At 49.7% G+C, this 27500-nt stretch overlaps 1 protein-coding gene across 1 annotated transcript in view; it reads left to right on the plus strand.

Annotated features, from left to right (window-relative positions):
* Window positions 1–11268: 11268 nt before the first annotated feature.
* The window catches only part of LOC138255094 (matrix metalloproteinase-21-like), a 457798-nt gene continuing 441566 nt past the window's right edge, over window positions 11269–27500 (plus strand). Inside the window, exon 1 of the mRNA XM_069205828.1 lies at window positions 11269–11415. The gene's annotated coding sequence lies outside the window, so the exon portion shown is untranslated. The remainder of the gene's footprint in view (window positions 11416–27500) is intronic.

The raw sequence follows: 27500 nt of genomic DNA on the forward strand, positions 1-27500 counted from the left end.
GGTTTGGGAGTGGAGGAAGAGGGAGTGGTGGTAGGAGGTGTCAGTCTGCTGTGTTTGAGTGCAGGTACATGGGCTGGGTGTTGTTGATAGGTGGATGGCAGTTGGGTGTCTGAGTGCTTGCGATTGTGTACTTTGGAAGGAGGGGGCACAGACACAGTGGGAGAGGACACAGGTGACGTGTGCATGGATGTGGGGGTGGTGACTGCCAGTGAGGGGCGTGTACTGATTGGTGTACTGGTGATGGTGGTAGTGGATGAGGATGTAGTGCATGCAGGTCTGAGTATAGTCGCAAATGAGAGGGAGGTGGACGACAAGGAGGAGGGGACCACAGTGGAGGCAGTGGATGTTGGTATTTCTGCTTCTGGATGGTGTTTGGGGTGAAGTGTGGTGCTTGTGTTTGCCATGTCCACTCTTGTGTGTTGTCCTGGGTGTAGGAAAGTACCATCTTGCCTGGCACGATACCCCCATTTTTTACTTGTGTGTCAGTTTGTTTTTGCCTGTCACACTGGGATCCTGCTAGCCAGGACCCCTGTGCTCATAGTTGTGGCCTGAATGTGGTCCTTGTGTGGTGCCTAACTGTGTCACTGAGGCTCTGCTAATCAGAACCTCAGTGCTTATGCTCTCTCTGTCTTTAAAACTGTCACTGCAGGCTAGTAACCATTTTTACCAATTCTGATTGGCACACTGGAACACCCTTATAATTCCCTAGTATATGGTACCTAGGTACCCAGGGTATTGGGGTCCCAGGAGATCCCTATGGGCTGCAGCATTTCTTTTGCCACCCATAGGGAGCTCAGAGCAATATTACACAGGACTGCCACTGCAGCCTGAATGAAATAACGTCCATGTTATTTTACAGCCATTTTACACTGCACTTAATTAACTTATAAGTCACCTATATGTCTAACCCTCACTTAGTGAAGGTTAGGTGCAAAGTTACTAAGTGTGAGGGCACCCTGGCACTAGCCAACGTGCCCCCACATAGTTCAGGGCAATTTCCCCGGACTTTGTGAGTGCGGGGACACCATTACAAGCGTGCACTACATATAGGTCAATATCTATATGTAGCATCACAATAGTAACTCCACATATGGCCATGTAACATGCCTAAGATCATGGAATTGTCCCCCCTTGCCAACTCTGGTATTGGGGTGCCAATCCCATGCATCCCAGGGGCTCCAGCATGGACCCTGGGTACTGCCAAACCAGCTCTCTGGGGTTTTTACTGCAGCTACCGCTGCTGACAACCCACAGACCGGCTTCTGCCCTCCTGGGGTCTGGGCAGCCCAGTCCCAGGAAGGCAGAACAAGGATTTCCTCCCTTTGGAAATAGGTGTTAAGGGCTGGGGAGGAGTAGCCTCCCCCAGCCTCTGGATCAAATCAAATCAAATCATTAACATTTATAAAGCGCGCTACTCACCCGTGCGGGTCTCAAGGCGCTAGGGGGGAAAGGGGGGGTTATCGCTGCTCGAACAGCCAAGTCTTTAGGAGTCTCCGGAAAGCGGAGTGGTCCTGGGTGGTCCTGAGGCTGGTGGGGAGGGAGTTCCAGGTCGTGGCCGCCAGGAAGGAGAAAGATCTCCCACCCGCCGTGGAGCGGCAGGTGCGAGGGACGGCAGCAAGTGCGAGGCCAGCGGAGCGGAGGGGGCGGGTGGGGACGTAGAAGCTGAGGCGTCTGTTGAGGTATTCCGGTCCCTTGTTGTGGAGGGCTTTGTGTGCGTGGGTGAGAAGACGGAAGGTGATCCTTTTGCTGACTGGGAGCCAATGCAGGTGTCTCAGGTGTGCGGAGATGTGGCTGTTGCGGGGTACGTCGAGGATGAGGCGGGCCGAGGCGTTTTGGATGCGTTGCAGGCGGTTTTGGAGTTTGGCTGTGGTCCCGGCGTAGAGGGTGTTGCCGTAGTCCAGGCGGCTCGTGACGAGGGCGTGGGTCACGGTTTTTCTGGTGTCGGCGGGGATCCAGCGGAAGATCTTACGGAGCATGCGGAGAGTGAGGAAGCAGGCGGAGGACACGGCGTTGACTTGCTTGGTCATGGAAATTATTTGAAGGGCACAGATGGTGCCCTCCTTGCATAAGCCAGTCTACACCGGTTCAGGGATCCCCAGCACCTGCTCTGGCGCGAAACTGGACAAAGGAAAGGAGAGTGACCACTCCCCTGTCCATCACCACCCCAGGGGTGGTGCCCAGAGCTCTTCCAGTGTGTATCAGACCTCTGCCATCTTGAAGGCAGAGGTGTGGGGGCAGAATGGAGGCCTCTGAGTGGCCAGTGCCAGCAGGTGACGTCAGAGACCCCTCCTGATAGGTGCTTACCTGACTAGGTGGCCAATACTCCTCTGCGAGCTATTTAGAGTCTTTCCTGTGGGCTTCTCTTCAGATAACGAATGCAAGAGCTCACCAGATTTCCTCTGCATCTCTCTCTTCGACTTCTGCCAAGGATCGACCACTGACTGCTCCAGGACGCCTGCAAAACTGCAACAAAGTAGCAAGACTGACAGCGACATTGTAGCGCCTAATCCTGCCGGCTTTCTCGACTGTTTAATGGCGGTGAATGCTCTGGGGGCTGACTGCCTTCACCCTGCACTGGAATCCAAGAAGAAATCTCTCTGTGGGTTGACGGAATCTTCCCCCGGCTAACGCAGGCACCAAACTTCTGCTTCACCGGTCCTCTGGGTCCCCTCTCATCGTGACGAGTGTGGTCCTTGGAACACAGGAGCTGGATCCAAGTGACCCCGACAGTCCAGTGGTCCATCTGTCCAAATTTGGTGGAGGTAAGTCCTTGCCTTCCCACGCCAGACACTAATCCTGTGTACTGTGTGAACTGCAGCTGCTAGGCTTCTGTGCACTTTTGCAAGGAATTCTTCGTGCACAGCACAGCCCAGGTCCCCAGCACTCCGTCCTGCATTGCTCAACTCGTTGTGTTGCTGAGCGCCCCCTCTGTCTCCTCCTCCAAGGGGCGACCTCCTGGTCCTTCCTAGGCCCGGGCAGCACCCATTTTCTTCAACTGCGACCTTTGCAGCTAGCAAGGCTTGTTTGCGGTCTTTCTGTGTGGAAACAACTCTGCATCCTCCAGCACGCAGTGAGACATCTTCTGTGCAAAGGAGAAGTTCCTGGGATCTTCGGTTGTTGCAGAATCTTCAGCTTCTTCCACCCGGAGGCAACCATTTTGCACCTTCATCCGGGGTTTAGTGGGCTCCTGCCCCCCGGGACACTTTTGTGACTCTTGGACTTGGTCCCCTTCCTTTGCAGGTCCTCAGGTCCAGAAATCCGTCTTAAGTGCTTTGCAGTCTGTTGTGGTCTTTTCAGAATCTCCTATCACGACTTTAGTGTGGTTCTGGGGAAGTAGGGTCACTTTACTCCTACTTTTCTGGGTCTTGTGGTGGGGTCTCTTGGACACCCTTAGTGTTTTCTGACACTCCTAACAACCCTCTACACACTACACTAGGCCAGGGGTCCCTAAGTGGTTCACATTCCACTTTCATAGTATATGGTTTGTGTTGCCCGTAGGCCTATTGCATCCTAGTGTTTGCACTACTTTTCTAACTGTTTACTTACTTGATTTTGGTTTGTGTGTATATTTTGTGTATTTTACTTACCTCCTAAGGGAGTATATCCTCTGATATATTTTTGCCACATTGTCATTAAAATAAAGTTCCTTTATTTTTAGTAACTCTGAGTATTGTGATTCTTATGATAAGGTGCTATATGATGTAAGTGGTATAGTAGGAGCTTTGCATGTCTCCTAGTTCAGCCTAAGCTGCTCTGCTATAGCTACCACTATCAGCCTAAGCTGCTAGAACACTACTAATCTACTAATAAGGGATAACTGGACCTGGCGCAGGGTGTAAGTACCATCAGGTATCCACTATAAGCCAGGCCAGCCTCCTACAATCACACTCGAGTTTGAAACTGCGATGGAGATGTAGATTGTGCCGGCTTGAGAAATCGTCTATAGTAGTCTTTGCAGCATTGCTTACAGGTTAAATATCAAGTCCTGTAGCATCTGGACTGTTTGGTCCTGTATATTATGTGGTGAGCTAGGCTGGTAGCTCTGTTGTAGGTTCTCAGTCATGTATATGTTGGTATGATAGTACTGGTCATCGTCTTGATCATCATCCTGGTACTTAACTTGTAACTCAGAGGGGCTATGCACTACCCCAAAAGATCCTTCATCGTCCGATTCGTCATCTAACAGATGATGTGGTAGAAATGGGGTGATTTTACTTGGTGAGGTGTGCTCTGGACGTAACAATTGGTCTGCGGGTAGTGTAGACAGGGACACGCCTGTAACAGGCATCAAGGGTATCAAAGTTGACATGGCTGTTGTCGGCACCCTCGTCAATGGTGATAATAATACTAGCATCGACGAAGGCTTCATCGATGGAGGCTTTTTGGATGGTGGAGTTTTATCGTCAACAGTAGTATCGTCGACATTGATGTCTTCTTGGTAACCCTCGTGGACGGTGGTAAAGTCGATGGAAATGTGTCACCATAGCTGTAGCAATCATCTATGAGCCTGTTGACGGTAGTGTCGTCATTTTCTTCGTCGACGAAAGCTTCGTCGTAACGTTGCAGGATACAAGGGTTGTCGACGCCAATGGAGATGAGGATATTACCATAGGTGCTGCTACCATTATGAACGTCGGTGTTATGGTGGACGGTGTAGTCAACGATATCGGCGACCAAACCATTGTCGACGGAGATTAACATTTTGATTTTTTTTTTTTTTTAATCAGAAGTCATTCCTTATGTTGAAGGAAGAGATGTCGAAACTTTCTTGACAGAAACTTCTTTGGTAGCTGGTGTTGAAGGCTCAGAAGGGACCTTTGAGGAAGAATTTTTCTTATGTGGCACCATCTCTTTTCCATGAGATTTTTTAAGTGCTTTTCTGTGCGCCTCTGAAGGCTCAATGGGAGACCCAGGGGTCTCTTCAGCGATGCAGGCAGGCAAGGGGGGCTCCTTGGGGTAGCCTCCACCTGGGCTAGTTTGAGGGCCACCTGGGGGTCGCTCCTGCACTGGAGGTCGGATCCTTCAGGTCCTGGGGGCTGCGGGTGCAGTGTGCTTCCCAGGCATCGGGTTCTTTGAAGCAGGTAGTCGCGGTCAGGGGGAGCCTCTGGATTCCCTCTGCAGGCGTCACTGTGGGGGCTCAGGGGGGTCAACTCTGGCTACTCACGGGCTCGCAGTCGCCGGGGAGTCCTCCCTGTAGTGTTGGTTTTCCGCAGGTCGAGCCGGGGCGTTGGGTGCAAAGTGAAAAGTCTCACGCTTCCGGTGGGAATAGTGTGGTCTTTAAAAGTTGCTTCTTTGTTGCAAAGTTGGGGTCTTCATGGAACAGGGCCGCTGTCCTCGGGAGTTCTTGGTCCTTTTAGATGCAGGGTAGTCCTCTGAGGCTTCAGAGGTTGCTCGACCCTGGGGGACGCTTCGCAGTTGCAGTTTTTCTCGAAGTGGGGAGACAGGCCGGTAGGACTGGGGCCAAAGCAGTTGGTGTCTCCGTCTTCTCTGCAGGGCTTCAGGTCAGCAGTCCTTCTTCATCTTCAGGTTGCAGGAATCTATCTTGCTTGGTTCTGGGGGGCCCTAAATACTCAATTTAGGTGTGTGTTTAGGTCTGGGAGGTTAGTAGCCAATGGCTACTAGCCCTGAGGGTGGCTACACCCTCTTTGTGCCTCCTCCCTGAGGGTAGGGGGAACATCCCTAATCCTATTGGGGGAATCCTCCATCTGCAAGATGGAGGATTTCTAAAAGTCAGAGTCACCTCAGCTCAGGGCACCTTAGGGGTTGTCCTGACTGGCCAGTGACTCCTCCTTGTTTTTCTCATTATCTCCTCCGGCCTTGCCGCCAAAAGTGGGGCCGTGGCCGGAGGGGGCAGGCATCTCCACTAGCTTGGATGCCCTGTGGCGCTGTAACAAAGGGGGTGAGCCTTTGAGGCTCACCGCCAGGTGTTACAGTTCCTGCAGGGGGAGGTGAGAAGCACCTCCACCCAGTACAGGCTTTGTTACTGGCCACAGAGTGACAAAGGCACTCTCCCCATGTGGCCAGCAACATGTCTGGTGTGTGGCAGGCTGGCAAAAACTAGTCAGGCCACACTGGAAGTCGGGTTTGTTTTCAGGGGGCATCTCTAAGATGCCCTCTGGGTGTATTTCACAATAAAATGTACACTGGCATCAGTGTGCATTTATTGTGCTGAGAAGTTTGATACCAAACTTCCCAGTTTTCAGTGTAGCCATTATGGTTCTGTGGAGTTCGTGTATGACAGACTCCCAGACCATATACTCTTATGGCTACCCTGCACTTACAATGTCTAAGATTTTGCTTAGACACTGTAGGGGCATAGTGCTCATGCACCTATGGCCTCACCTGTGGTATAGTGCACCCTGCCTTAGGGCTGTAAGGTCTGCTAGAGGGGTGACTTATCTATGCCATAGGCAGTGTGAGGTTGGCATGGCACTCTGAGGGGAGTGCCATTTCGACTTAGTCATTTTCCCCCCACCAGCACACACAAGCTGGCAAGCAGTGTGCATGTGCTGAGTGAGGGGTCCCCAGGGTAGCATAAGACATGCTGCAGCCATAGAGACCTCCCCTGGCATCAGGGCCCTTGGTACCAGGAATACCAGTTACAAGGGACTTACCTGGATGCCAGGGTGTGCCAATTGTGGAGACAAAGGTACAGGTTAGGGAAAGAACACTGGTACTGGGGCCTGGTTAGCAGGCCTCAACACACTTTCAAATCATAACTTGGCATCAGCAAAGGCAAAAAGTCAGGGGTTACCATGCCAAGGAGGCATTTCCTTACACCCCCTGAATACCTACCCGACCTCTAGTGTAGGCTGACCAGTTTCTGCCAGCCTGCCACACACCAGACATGTTGCTGGCCACATGGGGAGAGTGCCTTTGTCACTGGTGACTGCGAGCCTGTGAGTAACCAGAGACGACCCCCCTGAGCCCCCACAGTGATGCCAGCAGAGAGAATCCAGAGGCTCACCCTGACCGCGACTGCCTGTAACAAGGGACCCGACGCCTGGAACCAACACTGCACCCGCAGCCCCCAGGACCTGAAGGAACCGAACATCAACCCAGGAGTGACCCCCAGGCGACCCTCTGCCTAGCCCGGGTGGTGGCTGTCCCGAGAAGCCCCCCCTGTGCCTGCCTGCACCGCTAGAGTGACCCCCAGGTCCCTCCATTGATTCATACCCGAAACCCGATGCCTGCTTTGCACACTGCACCTGGCCGCCCCTGTGCCGCTGAGGGTGTGTTTTCTGTGCCTACTTGTGTCCCCCCCAGTGCTCTACAAAACCCCCCTGGTCTGCCCCCCGAGGACGCAAGTACTCACCTGCTGGCAGACTGGAACAGGAGCACCCCTGTTCTCCATAGGTATGTGTTTTGGGCACCTCTTTGACCTCTGCACCTGACCGGCCCTGAGCTGCTGCTGTGGTAACTTTGGGGTTGCCTTTAACCCCCAATGGTGGCTGCTATGCCCCAGGACTGAGACTTGTAAGTGTTTTACTTACCTCCTAATCTAACCTTTACTTACCTCCCCTGGGAACTGCTGATTTTTGCACTGTGTCCACTTTGAAAATAGCTTCTTGCCATTTGTACAAAGACTGTACATGATATTGTTTTCATTCAAAGTTCCTAAAGTATCTAAGTGAAGTACCTTACATTTAAAGTATTAACTGTAAATCTTGAACCTGTGGTTCTTAAAATAAACTAAGAAAATATATTTTTCAATGTAAAAACCTATTGGCCTGGAGTAAGTCTTTGAGTGTGTGTTTCTCATTTGTTGCCTGTGCGTGTACAACAAAATAGAGCATTAGAATTATCTACTTTTGCCACTATCTTACCTCTAAGGGGAACCCTTGGACTCTGTGCACACTATTTCTTACTTTGAAATAGTATATTCAGAGCCAACTTCCTACAGTTATGGAACCGGGGACTCCCACCTTGACGACGGGGAATGATTCAAGAAAATCACCACAAAATACTAGACAGGTGACCCGCCCTTAGGAGGTAAGTAATACACTAAATATATACACTAGCAACCAGAAATAGGCATGGACAAGGTTAGAAAACAGTGCAAATAGCAATAACCAATAGTGACCCTAGGTGGAGCACAAACCATATACTAAAAAAATGGAATGCGAACAAGGTACACCCACCTAGGTAAGTAAACTGTGTAGAGGGGAACGGGGAGTACTAGAAAACCACAGAGGTAAGTAATAGAGTACCCAGTCAGTGACAAGGAAAGCAGGAGTAAAACTCTGGATTTTCCCCAAACCACCCAAAAGGAGGAAAAGAAGAAAAAGAAGACACCCAGACAAGACTGCAAGAAAACCAGCAGTGGATTCCTGAAGAAAGAAGACCTGTGGAGAGAGGGAACCAAGTCCAAGAGTCACAGTGGAGTCCAGGAGGAGTAGGAGCTACTACCCACCCAGCTGTGGATACAGGAGTTGGTCGACAGTGATGAAGAACAGGTCAGCCCTGCAGCCCTGGAGCCGGAGAAGAATTCCTGATGGATGCAGATGAAGCCCCACGCTGGAAGGAAGATTGCAGATGGGTGTCGGTGCAGGAGTTCCACCAACAAGCCTTGGCAAACTCGCGGTTAGTGGAAAAGAGGTGCTGCCGGGGACCAGCAAAGCCCAATAGGACTCAATCCAGGAGGAGGAGTCACAGGGGACCCTCAGCGTCGCAGAGAGTCCAAAGGAGTCCCACAGGACGGGGAAACAGGAATCATAGAAGAGGCCCACGCACAAATACAAAGGAGGATCCCATGCCACAGGAGAACCATGCAGGAGGCTGTGCTTTGCAGGATGGATGGCTTGGGGCTGGAGCTACACATTGCCTGAAGATCCCTTGGAGGAGATGCAAACAAGCCTTGGCAGCTGATAAAGACGCAGTGCATGGGGGTACTCAGCAAAGGCTTACCTCCACTAAAGTTGGATAGCTGCCAGAGAGGACTAAGAGAACTACTCTGGACTAGCACCCATGATGCAGGATCCACACAGCTCAAGATGATAGGAGATCAATGCAGCCGGTCGTCGCTTGTTGTAGGTGCCTGCGGTTGCAGGGGAGTGACTCCTTCGCTCCAAGGGAGATTCCTTCTTCTTTTTGTGCAGGCTGAAGAGTTGCAGTCTTTTGAGGATGCACAGCTGGGGAAATGTTGCAAAGCTGGCAGGAGCCCTGGAAACAATGTTGCAGAAGAGTTCTTTCTTCTTGGAGGCAGCTTGTGGGTCCAGGAGGTTCCAGCCAGTCACAGTTCTCGAGGCGAGAAGTCGAAGCAGAGGTTTCAGAGGAGTCCTACTGGAATCTTGCAAGCTGAATCTGAAGACCCACCCAAGAGAGAGACCCTAAATTGCCCTGAAAGGGGGATTGGTCACCCAACCAGGTAAGCACCTATCAGGAGGGGGCTCTGTCGTCACCTGCTTGGCCTGCCCACTCAGATGCTCCCAGACTTCCCTGCCAACCTTGGAAACAAGATGGCAGAACCCAGGGACCCTCTGGAGGAGCTCTGGGCACCCCCGCTGGGGTGGTGAAGGGCATGGGAGTGGTCACTCCCCTTTCCATTGTCCAGTTTTGCGCCAGAGCAGGGACTGGGGGTCCCTGAACCGGTGTGGACTGGTTTATGCATGGAGGGCACCAAATGTGCCCTTCAAAGCATACCAGTAGCTTGAGGAGTGTACCCCTCCCAAGCCAGTCACCCCTATTTCCAAAGGGAGAGGGTGTAACACCACTCTCCCAAAGTAAATCCTTTGTTCTGCCTTCCTAGGCTTGATCAGATCAAGCAGCAGGCGGACATAAACCTGTCTGAGGGGTGGCAGCAGCTGGGCTGCTGGGAAAACCCTGTAAGACTGGTGGCAGCAATGCTGGGGGTCCTCTAAGGAGCCCCAGAGTGCATAGCATCATACTTCCAATACTTGAACAGTATGGGGGTATGATTCCGACATGTTTGATACCAAACATGCCCAGGTTCGGAGTTACCATTATGTAGCTGGACATAGGTAGAGACCTATGTCCAGTACACGCGTAAAATGGAGTGCCTGCACTCAGAAAGTCCAGTAAAATGGATCTGGAGTTTGTGGGGGCACCTCTGCTAGTGCAGGGGTGCCCTCACACTCAGGTAATTGCACCCTGTCATCTGGGCTGAGAGGGTCTACCATATGGGTGACTTATAGTGACCTGGTGCAGTGACCTGTAGTGAAAACGGGTGCATGCACCTGTTTCACGCAGGCTGCAATGGCAGGCCTCCAGAACCCTTTGCATGGGCTCCCTATGGATGGCAGAATAACTGCTGCAGCTCATAGGGATCCCCTGGAATCCCAATGTCATGGGTACCTATGTACCATATATTAGGGTCTTACATGGGGGAACCAGTATGCCTATTGTGGGGATAAAAAAGTCACCAGCAACCAAATTAAAAGGAGAGAGCACTGTCACTGGGGTCCTGGTTAGCAGGATCCCAGTGAACACAGTGAAACACACTGACTACCAGGCAAAAAGTGGGGGTAATCAAGCAAGAAAGAGGCTACTTTCCGTCAGTCACTATTGTCTATTGTTATTGCACTGTTTTCTATTACTTTCTATGCTCATTCCTGACAACTAGGGTGTATATACTAATATGTTTACTCACCTACTAATAGATTATTGCCTATAGAGTATTTTAGTATTTGTGTCACTAAAAGGAAGTACCTTTATTCTTCGTAACACTGAGTGTTTTCTTTCATGTATGTGAGTGCTGTGTTACTACAGTGGTAGTGCATGAGCTTTGCGTGTCTCCTAGATAAGTCTTGGCTTCTCATCCACAGCTACATCTAGAGAGCCTGGCTTCCAGAAACTGACTACACCTCACTAATAGGGGACACCTGGACCTGGTATAAGGTGATAACACCACAGGTAATCACCACACACCAGGCCAGCTGCCTACAGCCACATCTGCAAATAAAAGCACAGCAGCAGTTCCAGATAAGAAGTACTGGTACTTTCCTTCTGAAAGGAAAGAGGTACGGCAGGTACTTGGTACCTACAGTACTTGCAGGTTTTAGCACTGGTGATGGGTGAATGATTGAATAACCTCTGGTGCAGCTTTCCTCGGCTGTGCCCCCGTGGACTTCCCTCGGTCTGCAGCGCTCGTTTTGCTCTCACACTACGGTCTCTCCCGTACCTGCCATGTCCTGAAGGGGTTAAGGGACTCCTCCATCACACTGGCTGAGGACGGGCTCCCGCCCCCTTGAAGGAAGCCTCAGGGAGTGAAAACGTGCTGCGGAACAAGAGCTGCTCAGAAGCGTCCAACGCGCAGTGAGGATTCACTGCAAGAAAGCCCAAGAGGGGCGAGAGCCGAGCCCCCCCAGGGAAGCTGAGGGGCCTCGCAGACTCTTTCCCACAGACCCGACAAAGCGCCTCTCTTACAGACCTGCGGAGACCCAGCCAGACACACAGGTGAGAATGTAAAATCTTCGTGCTCACTGCTAGGGTGGCGCGGATGCAGCACGACCTGCCGAGGATCACACGGGAGCCACTAGAACAGCTCGCGCCCATATCCAGCATATTTGAATATTCACAGATCATCTACTCTCTTTATAGTTATTTCACTTGTTTGGCTGTTTTGCTGTAATAATGTTTTACGTGTCTCGCTGTTTGAGAAGCATCTCTGTGTCCGTTAATGGCCCCTCTCCCCGTCTTTCCATCCCTTATGCTCGCATTACCGGGGCTCATTTAACTGAGATACATGTATAACACCCCCATGTATGGCTCTTAGGGGTTTTGTGATAAATTGCAACTTGTCAAACCGGCCGATCTTTATGGGACGAACACACTCGGTGTTGCCTCGCATGCAGTACCAAAGGTAGATACTCACTATTACGGAGTACCTCTCTGCCGCTGAGGAGTATACGTGCTCCTACTAGAAGTATTGACTCAATTACTCACCGGTAGTAGCTAGGAAGCGCAGGTACTTCCCTTCTCACATTAAACAAGTGCAGGTACTGAGTACCTGTGAGTACCTTCCCATCAGCAGCACTGCCCGCGTGCTATTCTAAAACCTTGCGGAGCCGGAACGATGAAGGGGTATAAATCTCACAGCAGGTGCCGGTGGTGGTAATGAGGCCCGTACAATATTTTTGTCCCAGCCCTCGCACACACCGCCGTGTACCGGCACTGGTACTTTAATGTGACGGGTTCTGCCTGACACTGCAGTGATGCTCGTGGTACCGACCCCTGAAGTATGGGCGCTCCTGAACATACCGGGGTTGAAATCGGTGGCGTTTGAGTTACATACATATCTCTTTGGGGGGTTGGGGGGCTACTGGGCTCCAAGCCCGTGGATCACACCGACTTGAGCAACCCTTGTAATAAGCTCTCAGACGTTAGAGTGACACGCAGATCTCTTCGAGGGGGTCCTTAGTGGTCTTCAAGCCCGTGGCTCACACCGACTTGAGCAACCCTTGTAATAAGCTCTCAGACTTTGGAGTAATACACAGATCTATGCAAGGGGAGCATTAAATTACTCAGATCAGCTCCCTCGCCGGGCTCTGAGCCCGTGGTACGCAGGCAGCTCTCTGCTACCCGTCTGAGCTGTCTAACTAGGTTACACTCTCTACTGACATATCTTTTTATTTTCGCATATTTATGTAGTGCGGACATTACCGCATAGTGCCAGAGAACTTTACGTGAGAAACATTGCGTTACATGACACTTGCAGATGGTTTAAGATACAGAATACAACTATAAATAATTGCAAAGGGCTGAAAATATAACAAGGTAACTCAATAAATAAAACAAAGTGAACAAAAGCCATAAAGAGGATCAGGCAATATACAAAGTGCACAGAGGTACATATGGCCGTAAAATGGTTGGGTGGTACACAGCCATAAGAATGTTGGGTGGTACACAGCCATAAGAATGTTGGGTGGTACACAGCCATAAGAATGGTGGGTGGTACACAGCCATAAGAATGGTGGGTGGTACACAGCCATAAGAATGTTGGGTGGTACACAGCCATACGAATGTTGGGTGGTACACAGCCATAAGAATGTTGGGTGGTACACAGCCATACGAATGTTGGGTGGTACACAGCCACAATAAGGTTGGGTGGTAAACAGCCATAAGAATGTTGGCTGATACAGAACCATAAGAATGTTGGGTGGTACATAGCCATACAAATGTTGGGTGGTACACAGCCATACAAATGTTGGGTGGTACATAGCCATACAAATGTTGGGTGGTACACAGCCATAATAAGGTTGGGTGGTACACAGCCATAATAAGGTTGGGTGGTACACAGCCATAAGAATGTTGGGTGGTACACAGCCATAAGAATCTTGGGTGGTACACAGCCACAAGAATGTTCCGTGGTACACAGCCACAAGAATGTTCCGTGGTACACAGCCACAAGAATGTTGGGTGGCACACAGCCATAATAATGTTGGGTGGTACACAGGCATAAAAAGGTTGAGTTGGTATAGAGGTCTGTGCCAAGAGCTCATTACAGTATGTTAGCTAAAATCCTGTTGCATAAGAAGTGCTTTCAGTTCCATTTTGAAAGTCGTCAGCGGGGTCGTAGTGCGTAGATTTGGGGGGAGTGAGTTCCAGATTCTGGCTGCGCTTCCCGAGAAGGATTGTGCCATCAGGCGTTCCTTTTTAAAGGACGGGTTTCACAGAGCAGTGTGGTGCCCAGAGCTCCTCCAGTGTGTCCCAGACCAGTGCCAGCAGGTGCCGTCAGAGACCCCTCCTGATAGGTGCTTACCTGGCTAGGTGGCCAATCCTCCTCTGAGGGCTATTTAGGGTCTCTCCTGAGGGCTTCTCTTCAGATAACGAATGCAAGAGCTCACCAGAGTTCCTCTGCATCTCCCTCTTCGACTTCTGCCAAGAATCAACTGCTGACTGCTCTAGGACGCCTGCGAAACAGCAACGAAGTAGCAAGAAGACTACCAGCGACATTGTAGCACATAATCCTGCCGGCTTTCTCAACTGTTTCCTGGTCGTGCATGCTCTGAGGGCTGTCTGTCTTCACCCAGCACTGGAAGCCAAGAAGAAATCTCCTGTGGGTCAATGGAATCTTCCCCCTGCTAACGCAGGCACCAAACTTCACCGGTCCTTTCATCTTGACGAGCGTGGTCCCTGGAACACAGGAGCTGGATCCAAGTGACCCCGACAGTCCAGTGGTCCATCTGTCCAAATTTAGTGGAGGTAAGGCCTTGCCTCCCCACGACAGACAGTAATCCTGTGAACTGCAGCTGCTAGGGCTTCTGTGCACTTTTGCAAGGAATCCTTCGTGCACAGTGTAGGAGGCTGGCCTGGCTTGTAGTGGGTACCAGAGGTACTTACACCTTGTGCCAGGTCCAGTTATCCCTTATTAGTGTAGAAGAGGTGTTTCTAGCAGCTTAGGCTGATCGAAGGTAGCTATGGCAAAGCAGCTTAGGCTGAACTAGGAGACATGTAAAGCTCCTACTATACCACTGGTGTCATATGCACAATATCATAAGAAAACACAATACACAGATATGCTAAAAATAAAGGTACTTTATTTTTATGACAATATGCCAAAAGTATCTCAGTGAGTACCCTCAGTATGAGGATATGTTATATACACAAGATATATGTACACAAACCAAAATTATGCAGGTAATAGCAAAAGGAAGTAATGCAAGCAATGTAAACTTACAGTAGATTGCAATAGGAGCACATAGGTATAGGGGCAACACAAACCATATACTCCAAAAGTGGAATGCGAACCACGAATGGATCCCAAACCTATGTCAGCTTGTAGAGGGTCACTGGGACTGTAAGAAAACAGTGAGGGTTAGAAAAATAGCCCACCCCAAGACCCTGAAAGGTAGGTGTAAAGTGCACCTACTACCCCCAGATAACACAGAAGTCGTGATAGGGGGATTCTGCAGGAAGAACAAACACCAGCAATGCAACAACAGTGGATTTCCGGACCTGAGTACCTGTAAGACAAGGGGACCAAGTCCAAGAGTCGCGACAGTGTCGAGAGTGGGCAGGAGCCCAAGAAGTGGCAGCTGAGTGAGCAAGGAAGCTGCCACCGGGTGGAAGAAGCTTGGTGTTCTGCAAGAACGAAGAGGACTAGGAACTTCCCCTTTGGAGGATGGATGTCCCACGTCGTGAAGAAGCTTGCTTCCCACGCAGAAAGACCACAAACAAGCCTTGCTAGCTGCAAGGGCCGCGGTTAGGGTTTTTGGATGATGCTGTGGCCCAGGAGGGACCAGGATGTCGCCACTTGGATGAGGAGACAGAGGGGGCGCCCAGCAAGTCAGGGAGCCCTCACAGAAGCAGGCAGCACCCGCAGAAGTACCTGAACAGGCACTTAGAAGAAAAGTGAACCGGAGTCCACCCGAAGTCACAAAAGGGAGTCCCACGATGCCGGAGGACAACACAGAAGGTTGTGCACTGCAGGTTAGAGTGTCGGGGACCCAGGCTTGGCTGTGCATGAAGGAAATCCTGGAAGAGTGCACAGGAGCCGGAGCAGCTGCAAATCACGCGGTACCCAGCAATGCAGTCTAGCGTGGGGAGGTAAGGACTTACCTCCACCAAACATGGACTGAAGAGTCACTGCACTGAGGGAGTCACTTGGACAGAGTTGCTGAATTCCAGGGACCACGCTCGTCGTGCTGAGAGGGGACCCAGAGGACCAGTGATGCAGTCTTTTGGTGCCTGCGGTTGCACGGGGAAGATTCCGTCGACCCACGGGAGATTTCTTCAGAGCTCCTGGTGCAGAAAGGAGGCAGGCTACCCCCAGAGCATGCACCACCTGGAACCAGTCGAGAAAGCCCGCAGGATGAAGCGATACAAGGTTGCTAGTAGTAGTCTTGCTACATTTTTGCAGTTTTGTAGGCGTCCTGAGCAGTCAGCGGTCGATCCTTTGGCAGAAGGTGAAGAGGGAGATGCAGAGGAACTCTGGTTAGCTCTTGCATTCGTTATCTGGTGAGATCCCCAAAGCAAAGACCCTAAATAGCCAGAAAAGGAGGTTTGGCTACCTAGGAAGGAGGATTGGTTACTAAGAGAGGTAAGAGCCTATCAGAAGGAGCCTCTGACGTCACCTGCTGGTACTGGCCACTCAGAGCAATCCAATGTGCCACAAACACCTCTGTTTCCAAGATGGCAGAGGTCTGGGACACACTGGAGGAGCTCTGGGCACCTCCCCTGGGAGGTGCAGGTCAGGGGAGTGGTCACTCCCCTTTCCTTTGTCCAGTTTTGCACCAGAGCAGGGATGGGGGATCCCTGAACCGGTGTAGACTGGCTTATGCAGAGATGGGCACCATCTGTGCCCATCAAAGCATTTCCAGAGGCTGGGGGAGGCTACTCCTCCCCAGCCTTCACACCTATTTCCAAAGGGAGAGGGTGTACCACCCTCTCTCAGAGGAAATCCTTTGTTCTGCCTTCCTGGGCCAGGGCTGCCTGGACCCCAGGGGGGCAGAAACCTGTCTGAGGGGTTGGCAGCAGCAGCAGCTGCAGTGCAAACCCTGAAAAGGCAGTTTGGCAGTACCCGGGTTCTGTGCTAGAGACCCGGGGGATTATGGAATTGTCACCCCAGTGCCAGAATGGCATTGGGGTGACAATTCCATGATCTTAGACATGTTACATGGCCATGTTCGGAGTTACCATTGTGACGCTGTACATAGGTACGCGTGTAATGGTGTCCCCGCACTCACAAAGTCTGGGGAATTTGCCCTGAACGATGTGGGGGCACCTTGGCTAGTGCCAGGGTGCCCACACACTAAGTATCTTTGCACCCAACCTTCACCAGGTGAAGGTTAGACATATAGGTGACTTATAAGTTACTTAAGTGCAGTGGTAAATGGCTGTGAAATAATGTTGATTTTATTTCACGCAGGCTGCAGTGGCAGGCCTGTGTAAGAATTGTCAGAGCTCCCTATGGGTGGCAAAATAAATGCTGCAGCCCATAGGGATCTCCTGGAACCCCAATACCCTGGGTACCTCAGTACCATATACTAGGGAATTATATGGGTGTACCAGTATGCCAATGTGAATTGGTAAACTGAGTCACTAGCCTGTAATTTGGAAAGCAGAGAGAGCATAACTACTGAGGTTCTGGTTAGCAGAGCCTCAGTGAGACAGTTAGGCATCACACAGGGAACACATACATATAGGCCACAAACCTATGAGCACTGGGGTCCTGGCTAGCAGGGTCCCAGTGACACATAAGAAACGTACTGACAACATAGGGTTTTCACTATGAGCACTGGGCCCTGGCTAGCAGGATCCCAGTGAGACAGTGAAAACACCCTGACATATATTCACAAACAGGCCAAAAGTGGGGGTAACAATGCTAGAAAGAGGCTATTTTCTCACACACAGCACAGCCCAGGTCCCCTGCACTCTGTTCTGCATTGCTCAACTCACTGAGTTAACCACCGGCTTCGTGGGTCCCTCCTTTGTAATGTTGAGACAACCGCCGTGCTCAGTTTTATTGAACCCCTGTTCAAGTTCTTCTGCGGGTGCTGCCTGCTTCTGCGTGGGCTCTCTGTGTTGCTGAGCGCCCCCTCTGTCTCCTCCTCCAAGGGGCGATCTCCTGGTCCTAGCTAGCAGCTAGCAAGGCTTGCTTGCGGTCTTTCTGCGTAGAAACAACTCTGCATCCTCCAGCATGCCGTCCATCTTCTGTGCAAGGGAGAAGTTCCTGGCATCTTCCATTGTTGCAGCATCTTCAGCTTCTTCCACCCGGAGGCAGCCATTTTGCACCTTCATCCAGGTTTAGTGGGCTCCTGCCCCCCTAGACACTTTCGTGACTCTTGGACTTGGTCCCCTTCCTTTGCAGGTCCTCAGATCCAGGAATCCATCTTCAGTGCTTTGCAGTCAGTGTGGTCTTTGCAGAATCTCCTATCACAACTTTAGTGTGTTTTTGGGGAAGTAGGGTAACTTTACTCCTACTTTTCAGGGTCTTGGGGTGGGGTATTGTAGGAAGCTGGCTCTGTATGTACTATTTCAAAGTAAGAAATAGCATGCACAGAGTCCAAGGGTTCCCCTTAGAAGTAAGATAGTGGCAAAAAGAGATAATTCTAATGCTCTATTTTGTGGTAGTGTGGTCGAGCAGTAGGCTTATCAGAGGGTAGTGTTAAGCATTTGTTGTACACACACAGGCAATAAATGAGGAACACACACTTAAAGACAATTCCAGGCCAATAGGTTTTTATATAGAAAAATATATTTTCTTAGTTTATTTTAAGAACCCCAGGTTCACGATTTACAAACAATACTTTAAATGAAAGGTATTTCACTTAGGAACTTTAGGAACTTTGAATTAGAAAAATAGCATATACAGTTTTCACACAAATGGCAATAAGCTATTTTAAAACTGGACACAGTGCAATTTTCAACAGTTCCTGGGGGAGGTAAGTGTTTGTTAGTTTTGCAGGTAAGTAAACCACCTTCAGGATTCAAAGTTGGGTCCAAGGTAGCCCACCGTTGGGGGTTCAGAGCAACCCCAAAGTTACCACACCAGCAGCTCAGAGCCGGTCAGGTGCAGAGGTCAAAGTGGTGCCCAAAACGCATAGGCTTCAATGGAGAAGGGGGTGCCCCGGTTCCAGTCTGCCAGCAGATAAGTACCTGCGTCTTCGGAGGGCAGACCAGGGGGGTTTTGTAGGGCACCGGGGGGGACACAAGTTAGCACAAAAAGTACACCCTCAGCGGCACGGGGGCGGCTGGGTGCAGTGTGCAAACAGGCGTCAGGTTTGCAATGTAGTTCAATAGGAGACCCAGGGGTCTCTTCAGCGATGCAGTCAGGCAAGGGGGGGGCTCCTCGGGGTAGCGACCACCTGGGCAAGGGAGAGGGCCACCTGGGGGCCGCTCCTGCACTGGAGGTCGGATCCTTCAGGTCCTGGGGGCTGCGGGTGCAGTGTCCTTACCAGGCATCGGGTTCTTAGAAGCAGGCAGTCGCGGTCAGGGGGTGCCTCTGGATTCCCTCTGCAGGCGTTGCTGTGGGAGGTCAGGGGGGTCAACTCTGGCTACTCACGGGCTCGCAGTCACCGGGGAGTCCTCCCTGTAGTGTTGGTTCTCCACAAGTCGAGCCGGGGGCGTCGGGTGCAGAATGCAAAGTCTCACGCTTCTGGCGGGAAACGTGTGTTCTTTTAAAGTTGCTTCTTTGTTGCAAAGATGTTTCTTATTTGGAGCAGAGCCGCTGTCCTCAGGAGTTCTTGGTCCTTTTAGATGCAGGGTAGTCCTCTGAGGCTTCAGAGGTCGCTGGACCCTGTGGAACGCATCGCTGTTGCAGTTTTTCTTGAAGTAGGGAGACAGGCCGGTAGGGCTGGGGCCAAAGCAGTTGGTGTCTCCGTCTTCTCTGCAGGGCTTTCAGGTCAGCAGTCCTTCTTCGTCTTCAGGTTGCAGGAATCTATCTTGCTTGGTTCTGGGGGCCCCTAAATACTCTATTTAGGGATGTGTTTAGGTCTGGGAGGTTAGTAGCCAATGGCTACTAGCCCTGAGGGTGGCTACACCCTCTTTGTGCCTCCTCCCTGAGGGGAGGGGGCACATCCCTAATCCTATTCGGGGTATCCTCCATCTGCAAGATGGAGGATTTCTAAAAGTCAGAGTCACCTCAGCTCAGGACACCTTAGGGGCTGTCCTGACTGGCCAGTGACTCCTCCTTGTTTTTCTCATTATCTCCTCCGGCCTTGCTGCCAAAAGTGGGGCCGTGGCCGGAGAAGGCGGGCAACTACACTAGCTGGAGTGCCCTGGGGTGCTGTAACCTAGGCGGTGAGCCTTTGAGGCTCACCGCCAGGTGTTACAGTTCCTGCAGGGGGAGTTGAGATGCACCTCCACCCAGTACAGGCTTTGTTACTAGCCACAGAGTGACAAAGGCACTCTCCCCATGTGGCCAGCAACATGTCTGGTGTGTGGCAGGCTGCTAAAACTAGTCAGCCAACACTGGAAGTTGGGTATGGTTTCAGGGGGCATCTCTAAGATGCCCTCTGGAGTGTATTTTACAATAAAATGTACACTGGCATCAGTGTGCATTTATTGTGCTGAGAAGTTTGATACCAAACTTCCCAGTTTTCAGTGTAGCCATTATGGTGCTGTGGAGTTCGTGTATGACAGACTCCCAGACCATATACTCTTATGGCTACCCTGCACTTACAATGTCTAAGGTTTTGCTTAGACACTGTAGGGGCATTGTGCTCATGCACCTATGCCCTCACCTATGGTATAGTGCACCCTGCCTTAGGGCTGTAAGGCTTGCTAGAGGGGTAACTTATCTATACCTATGGGCAGTGTGAGGTTGGCATCGCACCCTGAGGGGAGTGCCATGTCGACTTAGTCATTTTATCCCCACCAGCACACATAAGCTGGCAAGCAGTGTGTCTGTGCTGAGTGAGGGGTCTCAAGGGTGGCATAAGACACCTTAGAGACCTTTCCTGGCATCAGGGCCCTTGGTACCAGTTACAAGGGACTTACCTGGGTGCCAGGGTGTGCCAATTGTGGAACCAACGGTACAGGTTAGGGAAAGAACACTGGCACTGGGGCCTGGTTAGCAGGCCTCAGCACACTTTCAAATCATAACTTGGCATCAGCAAAGGCAAAAAATCAGGGGGTAACCATGCCAAGGAGGCATTTCCTTACAGATATCTTGGACACCCCTAGTGTTTTCTTACACTCCCAGCGACCCTCTACACACTACACTAGGCGTGGGGTCCCTAAGTGGTTCGCATTCCACTTTCTTAGTATATGGTTGCCCCTAGGCCTATTGCATCATGTTGTATTCTACAGAGTTTGCACTACTTTTCTGTTTACTTACCTGATTTTGGTTTGTGTGTATATTTTGTGTATTTTACTTACCTCCTAAGGGAGTATATCCTCTGAGATATTTTTGGCACATTGTCACTAAAATAAAGTACCTTTATTTTTGGTAACTCTGAATGTGGTGATTCTTGTGATATAGTGCTATATGATATAAGTGGTATAGTAGGAGCTTCGCATGTCTCCTAGTTCAGCCTAAGCTGCTCTGCTATAGCTACCTCTATCAGCCTAAGATGCTAGAACACTACTAATCTACTAATAAGGGATAACTGGACCTGGCACAAGGTGTAAGTACCATCAGGTACCCACTATAAGCCAGGCCAGCCTCCTACAGTTATGTCCCAAGCATGTACAAGGTGATGTCCGAAGCATATGGATGGTGATGGGTGATATGTTTATATCTGTAGACAATGCCCTTTGGTGATGTCCCAAGCATGTGGACGGTTATGAGGGTGATATGATTAAATCTACAGAATATGTGGGTGGGGTGACTATGTTTATAAAATGATGTGTGTGGTGTGAATAAGCGTGTTGAGGATGTTAAGGGTGTTATGACTGGTGTGACTAAGTCTGTAGAAGATATTATGGATAAAAGGACCTGTTACAGGTAATATGACTAAGTACATACACTCAGTGAAAACCCTGGAGGTGGTTCGACATAAGATGATGTTGGTGTTTTGACTAAGCCTGAAGAATATACTGTAGGTGTTGTCCCTCTGTCTGTAGAATATGCTGTGGGGGTTCTCCCTATACCTGTAGGAGGTGATATGGATGTTGTCCCTATGCTTGTAGAAGCTACTGTGGGTGGTATATTTGAACATAATGTTTGTGGTTTCAGAAAACCGGTGTTTATAAGAACAGGGCAGGTACAAGTAGAGAGGAAGCAAAAACCTATGGTATGTAAATTACAGGAGAGCAGTGGGGCTGAAGAGTTTCAGGGCGGTGGGATCAGACTGCCCATAAAATGTTGACACACCTCGGAGGAGTTACATACTGTGTTGCTATGCTGCCTATTTCACTACAGAAGCATAATACCTTTATTGCATAATTAATGAAAACCTTTACAATATAAAATGATGCAATAATCCAAGTAGTAAACACTGAGGAATAAAATCAGTGGGATCGAAAATGTGTTATAAGATAAAAAAAATATAATGGTAACTGTCTCATTAAAGCAAGTATTAAAGTGCAGAATTTAAAATCTGATGGACCTATGGGAAGAAAATAACTTACTTACCTGAAACTGTAGTTCTCCAGTATCGTAATCTTTCATAGATTCACATGCTTGAATCATTCCCCGTCATTGAGGTGGGAGTCCCCGGTAATCTAACAAGTAGTGTACATTATACTAATAGGCAAAGTCCAATTTAACAGCCTATCTATTTTGTTTGTTAAAAAAGAACCAAAGCAATGCACTGACCAAGCAGGCGACAGCATTCTCTAGAACCCTCGTCACAGAGGCTCCAGTTCCTCAGATTTTCAAGCACAAAGGTGAGTTATACTGTTAACACAATTAAGGGGAGCCTCTATGGGGAGGAGGTAGGTCGCATGTGAATCTATTAAAGATTACAATACTGGAGAAGATCTTTCATAAATTCACATGCTTGAATCTGAATAGCCAGCAGTACTCTTAATCAACGTCATGCCCACAGAGGATGGTGGGTGCGAGCATAGAAATCCTCTAAAACATATTACCAAATAACAAGGTTATAATTCTTGTATTATGAGCATAAAGCAAATATACATATAAATATATATATATATATGTATGGATATATATATATATATATATATATATACACACACACACACACATATATATATCACATATATAACAGTATATCAACCATATTGCATAGCAACTATAGAGCACTGCATATAGAATTGTCTCTACATAATAAAGGAAAGATCTCACCTTAGTGAAAGAGATGACGTAAGACAGCCTGTCCAACTAGAGAGTCAGTTCTGTGTGACGACTCCAAACAGTAGTGCTGCGTAAAGGAGTGCGTAGTCTTCCACGTCGCAGCCTGACATATTTTATCCAGAGCAATGCCCTGGAACAGAGCAGCCGATGTGGATACTGCTCTCGTAGAGTGCACTCTTGGGCGCTTAGTCAATGGTTTTCCTGCTTTCATATGGCAAAACTGAACTGTAGATGCAATCCACTGGGCTATGGTGGTCTTAGTGACCCCTGCACCTTGCCGTCCATGAGCTTAAGATACCAACAGCTGATCTGTCTTCCTTATCTGTTTGGTACTTTGGCGGTAAAATTTGAGGCATCTCTTGATTTCCAAGGAATGCAGTCTTTTTTGCGATTGTAGGCGGATTTGGGAAAAAGGTTCGTAGTATTACAGGCTCATTCAGGTGAAATGATGATGGCACGTTAGGAATGTACCTGGGGTTAGTCCTGAGCATAACAAAGTCATCCGAAAAAAACAGAAAAGGTTCCTTAGTAGTAAAGGCCTGTATATCGCTGACTCTCCTGGTGGAAGTAAGAGCAAGCAGAGTTGCCACTTTCCATGTGATGTACTTGAGTTCAGCTCTGTGAATGGGTTCGAACAGAGCTTTCATCTGCTGGGACAGGACTACATTCCGATGCCACTCTGGCGGAGGTGGACGCACCAGAGGGAAAGTGCGGAAGAGGCCTTTTATGAACTGTTTAATAATCCTGGATGAGCCGAGTGACGGCATATCAGCAAAGCGTCTATAGGAGGCCATAGCTGCCAAAAGGATCTTAACTGATGCATGGCATAAACCGGCCTCTGAGAGGGTGAGAAGATACGAGAGAATTTGTTCTGGCTTAATCTGTAAAGTACGGAACTTGTTCTGAGGGCACCAAACACAAAATCTCTTCCATTTGAGCTTGTACGTCTTATTTGTACTGTCCGCTCGTGCCCTAGATAAAATCCGTCTGCATTCTTGGTCAGTGTTCATACCCTGGAACTCTCGGAACTCAGGAGCCAAGCGTGCAATTGCAGAGATGTTGGATCCGGATCAAGAATCTGACCCTGAGTCTTCGTGAGAAGGTTGTGGTTGCAGGGAAGGCGCATGGGATTGGCCACGGACAGGAGTAGGACCTCCGTGTACCAATACTCCCTGGGCCACCAGGGCACTATGAGAATGATCCTGCAGCCCTCAGACTTCATCTTCCTCAGCAGTCTGGGGATCAATGGGATGGGGGAAAGCGTACGCAAAGATCCCGGACCACCTCATTGAAAGAGCATTTCCCCACAACCCCGGGAGTGGGTATCGACTGGCGTAGCATTGGCATTTGGCATTCTGATTGGTGGCAAACAAATCTAGGTTCAGTTGGCCCCAGCGTTGGAAGACGCCATCCAGTACCTTCTGGTTGAGTTCCCACTCGTGGGAGTTGTCGTCCGTCCTGCTGAAAGAGTCCGCCAGGACGTTGTTGACACCTGGCAGGTGCTCCACCCTGAGGCGAATATTGTGCAGTGTGAGCCAGTCCCAAAGAGATTGAGCTTCCCTTGAGAGGGAGAGGGATCTTGTTCCTCCCTGCTTGTTGATATAAAACATGCTTGTGTTATCCGTCCGGACCAACACTGATGACCCTGTAATGCGTGGAAGAAAAGCCTTGAGTGTGAGGTGGATCGCCTTTAATTCCAACCGATTTATGTGCATTCCTTTCTGCGCATCTGACCATCTTCCCTGAAGTCGCATGTCCTGTAAATGGCCTCCCCAGCCTTCCAAGGAAGCATCTGTTGTGATGATAAAATCTGTTATTGGCGTTAGAAAGGTGAGCCCTTGAGAGAGATGGTTGGCCTGAGACCACCATCGCAAAGCCTGCAGAATTCTTGGTGTAACACTTATTGAGTCGTTGAAGGATCCTTGCGACTGGGTCCATTGGAGCTGTAACTCCTCTTGCAAAGGTCTCATTCTCAACCTGGCTAGATGAACGAGGACGATGGCTGAGGAAATCATGCCTAGTAGCGACTTAACAGCCGTACTGAAACAAACCTTTTTTCTGGAAATACTGACAGCCAAGTAGGTTAGTTTCGGCTGCAGTGCCAGAGTGAGGTATGCCTTGTTTTCGAAGGATGACTGACTTCTGTAAGTTTACTTTTAGTCCCAAACTGCGAAATAATTCTAGGCAGGCGTTTGTAGCCCTGGATGCTAGTAGTGATGAAGGAGCTTTTATGAGCCAGTCATCCAGGTATGGAAACACCTGAAAACCTCTGTTGCGGAGAAAACCTGCGACTGGGACAAGACATTTTCTGAAAATTCGTGGAGCTGATTTCAGACCGAATGGGAGATCTTTGAATTGATAATTTGCACCGGCCACAGCAAAGCAGAGATATTTGCGATGTTTTTGATGTATCGGTATGCGTAAATAAGCATCCTGGAGATCCATTGTTGTCATAAAGTCTCCAGGATTCAGAAGGTGTAGGATATCCGACAGCGTGATCATCCGAAAGGATTGCTTCCGAAGGAACTTGTTGAGCTTCCTGAGATCTAGGATCGGTCTCCATTCCCCTGACCTCTTCTTTATTAGAAAGAATCAGGAATAGAACCCAAGTCCTATTTGCGGAACCGGAACCTCTTCTATCGCTCCCTTGGTGAGCATCAGGAACACCTCCTGCTGAAGCAAGCAAAGATGGAATGGTTTGGATGTTCCTGGTGGATGGTGCAGTGGTTTTTGTATAAATTCCAAGGTATGACCTCGTGCCACTATATCCAGCACCCATTTGTATGATGTTATGCTTTTCCAATTCTGGATGTAATTGGAGATGTTCGCTCCCACTTGGTGATTCTGTAAATAGTGGGGAAAGATAATTATCATTGTTTTCTAGGTTGATCCCGGGTTTGGGAACCCTGTTTTCTCCTTCCTCCCTGTCTGGCGTATGAGGCAGTGGATGGTTGTCTATACTGCTGCTGAAAGGTTGGTCTATATTGGGGCTGCTGATACTGCCTATGATAGGAACCTCGAAATGAGGTAAATCCCCTTCATCTTGCACCCCGAAAGGGCTGTTTCCGGTACTGCAAGGTACCTAGGGACTTAGCAATATCTGTGTCAACCTTGATGGCCTGCAATGCGTCGTCCACATGCTTGCTGAAGAGAGATTCTCCGTCGTATGGCATGTCAAGAATTCTGGACTGCACTTCAGGTCTGAAAGTAGTGGCTTTGAGCCAACCCTGTCGGCGTAATACCGCAGCACCAGCCCGTTGACGAAAGCCGATGAAGGCTATATCTAGGGCGCAGTCAATTATCTCTTCAGACTAACGCTCTCCTTCTTGGAGGATCTTCCATGCCTCTGCTTGTTTGCGTTCCGGGATGAGGTCCTTGAAAGCCTGCATATCCGACCACATTTGTCGATCACATCGACCCAAGATCGCTAAGGAATTTGCTGCCAGAACAGTTATTGCTGATATTGGTGAGAATCTCTTGCCGACGTTATCTAATCTCCTTCCCTCTCTATCCAGAGGAGTAGATAAAGGCGCTGACGGGTTCTTGGAACGCCTTTGAGCCGCTTGAGAGATGACAGAGTCTGGCTTTGGATGGCCAGTCAAACATGCCGGAGAGTCCTGAGTTGCCTTATATTTCTTGTCAAGTTTTTGTGGCACTGGTGGAACTGTTGCCAGGTTGCGCATGATCTTGATACCCTCGCTCCATATAAAGTCAATGATCGGGATGGCCCTTACAGACTTCCTTGCTTGCTCTTTTAAAATCATGGAGGAAGCATTCAGACTGCGTGACAGATGTTGGCAGGTGAAAACGTGCGGCCGCCCTATCCATTAAATTGTGAAAACCACCTATATCCTCCGGTGGAGAATCTGAAGGGCGAGGAGGTGGTGGAGAATGAGTGGGGGCTAAGTAGTCTTCCCATTCCTCAGTAGGATGCTGTGGCGTCGATATCTCACCTTCTTCCTCCTCTTCCCCAGATGTTGAAACGCCATCTCCGGGGGGGAGCACCTAACACAGAAGGAGGAGTCATCCTAGGAGTAGCTGGAGGTGGAGGTATGCTCCTTGGTGTAACAGGAGAAGTTGGCGGTGGCGGTTGATCCTCTGCTGTAGCTGGGAACCTCCTCCTATAATCGTGCAACATTGACTGTAAATCCTGGATCAAGGAGGCAGGCCCCTGGACAGAGTCTCTTGGTTGAGGCGGCGGTTGATAAAATCGCCCTTGTGAGAGTAATAAGGCTGATATTGATCATGCTCATCGTCATCATCATCCTCCTCCTGGTATTTGACATGCAACTGGGATGGGCTGTGCGCATCCCCAAATGGACCCTCATCCGATTCCTCCCAGTCCAGCAGATGACTAGGTAATAAGGTTGACACCTTACTTGGTGAAGTATCTGTAGGATAGATCGTCGATCTGGACAATGGTGTGATTTTAACCGTGGCTCAAAGATCAGGAGACCCAGAAGAAGTAGGAATAGCCTCCATCTGACTCACAGCCACCATTGGCATTGTCAATGGTGTCGACGACGATGGTCCCGTCGACGGCACTGCCATAGCAGATGATCTTTTCATCAACGACGATCTCAGTGGTGTAGTCAACAGTGGTCTCGTCGACGACGGCCTCGTCGACTGTGATGCAGGCAACGGAGTTCCCGTCGGTGGTGTTGAGGTCGACGGGGCTTTCGTAGACGATGTCATCAACAACAATGTTCTCGTCGACGAAGGTGTCGACGTTGACTTCAGCGACTCAGTTTTTTCTGGAAGCTTCGTCGACGGAGGTTTAATAGAAGAAATAGGAGCCTTTACCACAGACGTCGACGTATTCGTCGCCGACGAT

The sequence above is a fragment of the Pleurodeles waltl genome, chromosome 1_1 (assembly GCF_031143425.1).
Source record: "Pleurodeles waltl isolate 20211129_DDA chromosome 1_1, aPleWal1.hap1.20221129, whole genome shotgun sequence".
Taxonomy (NCBI): Eukaryota; Metazoa; Chordata; class Amphibia; order Caudata; family Salamandridae; genus Pleurodeles; species Pleurodeles waltl.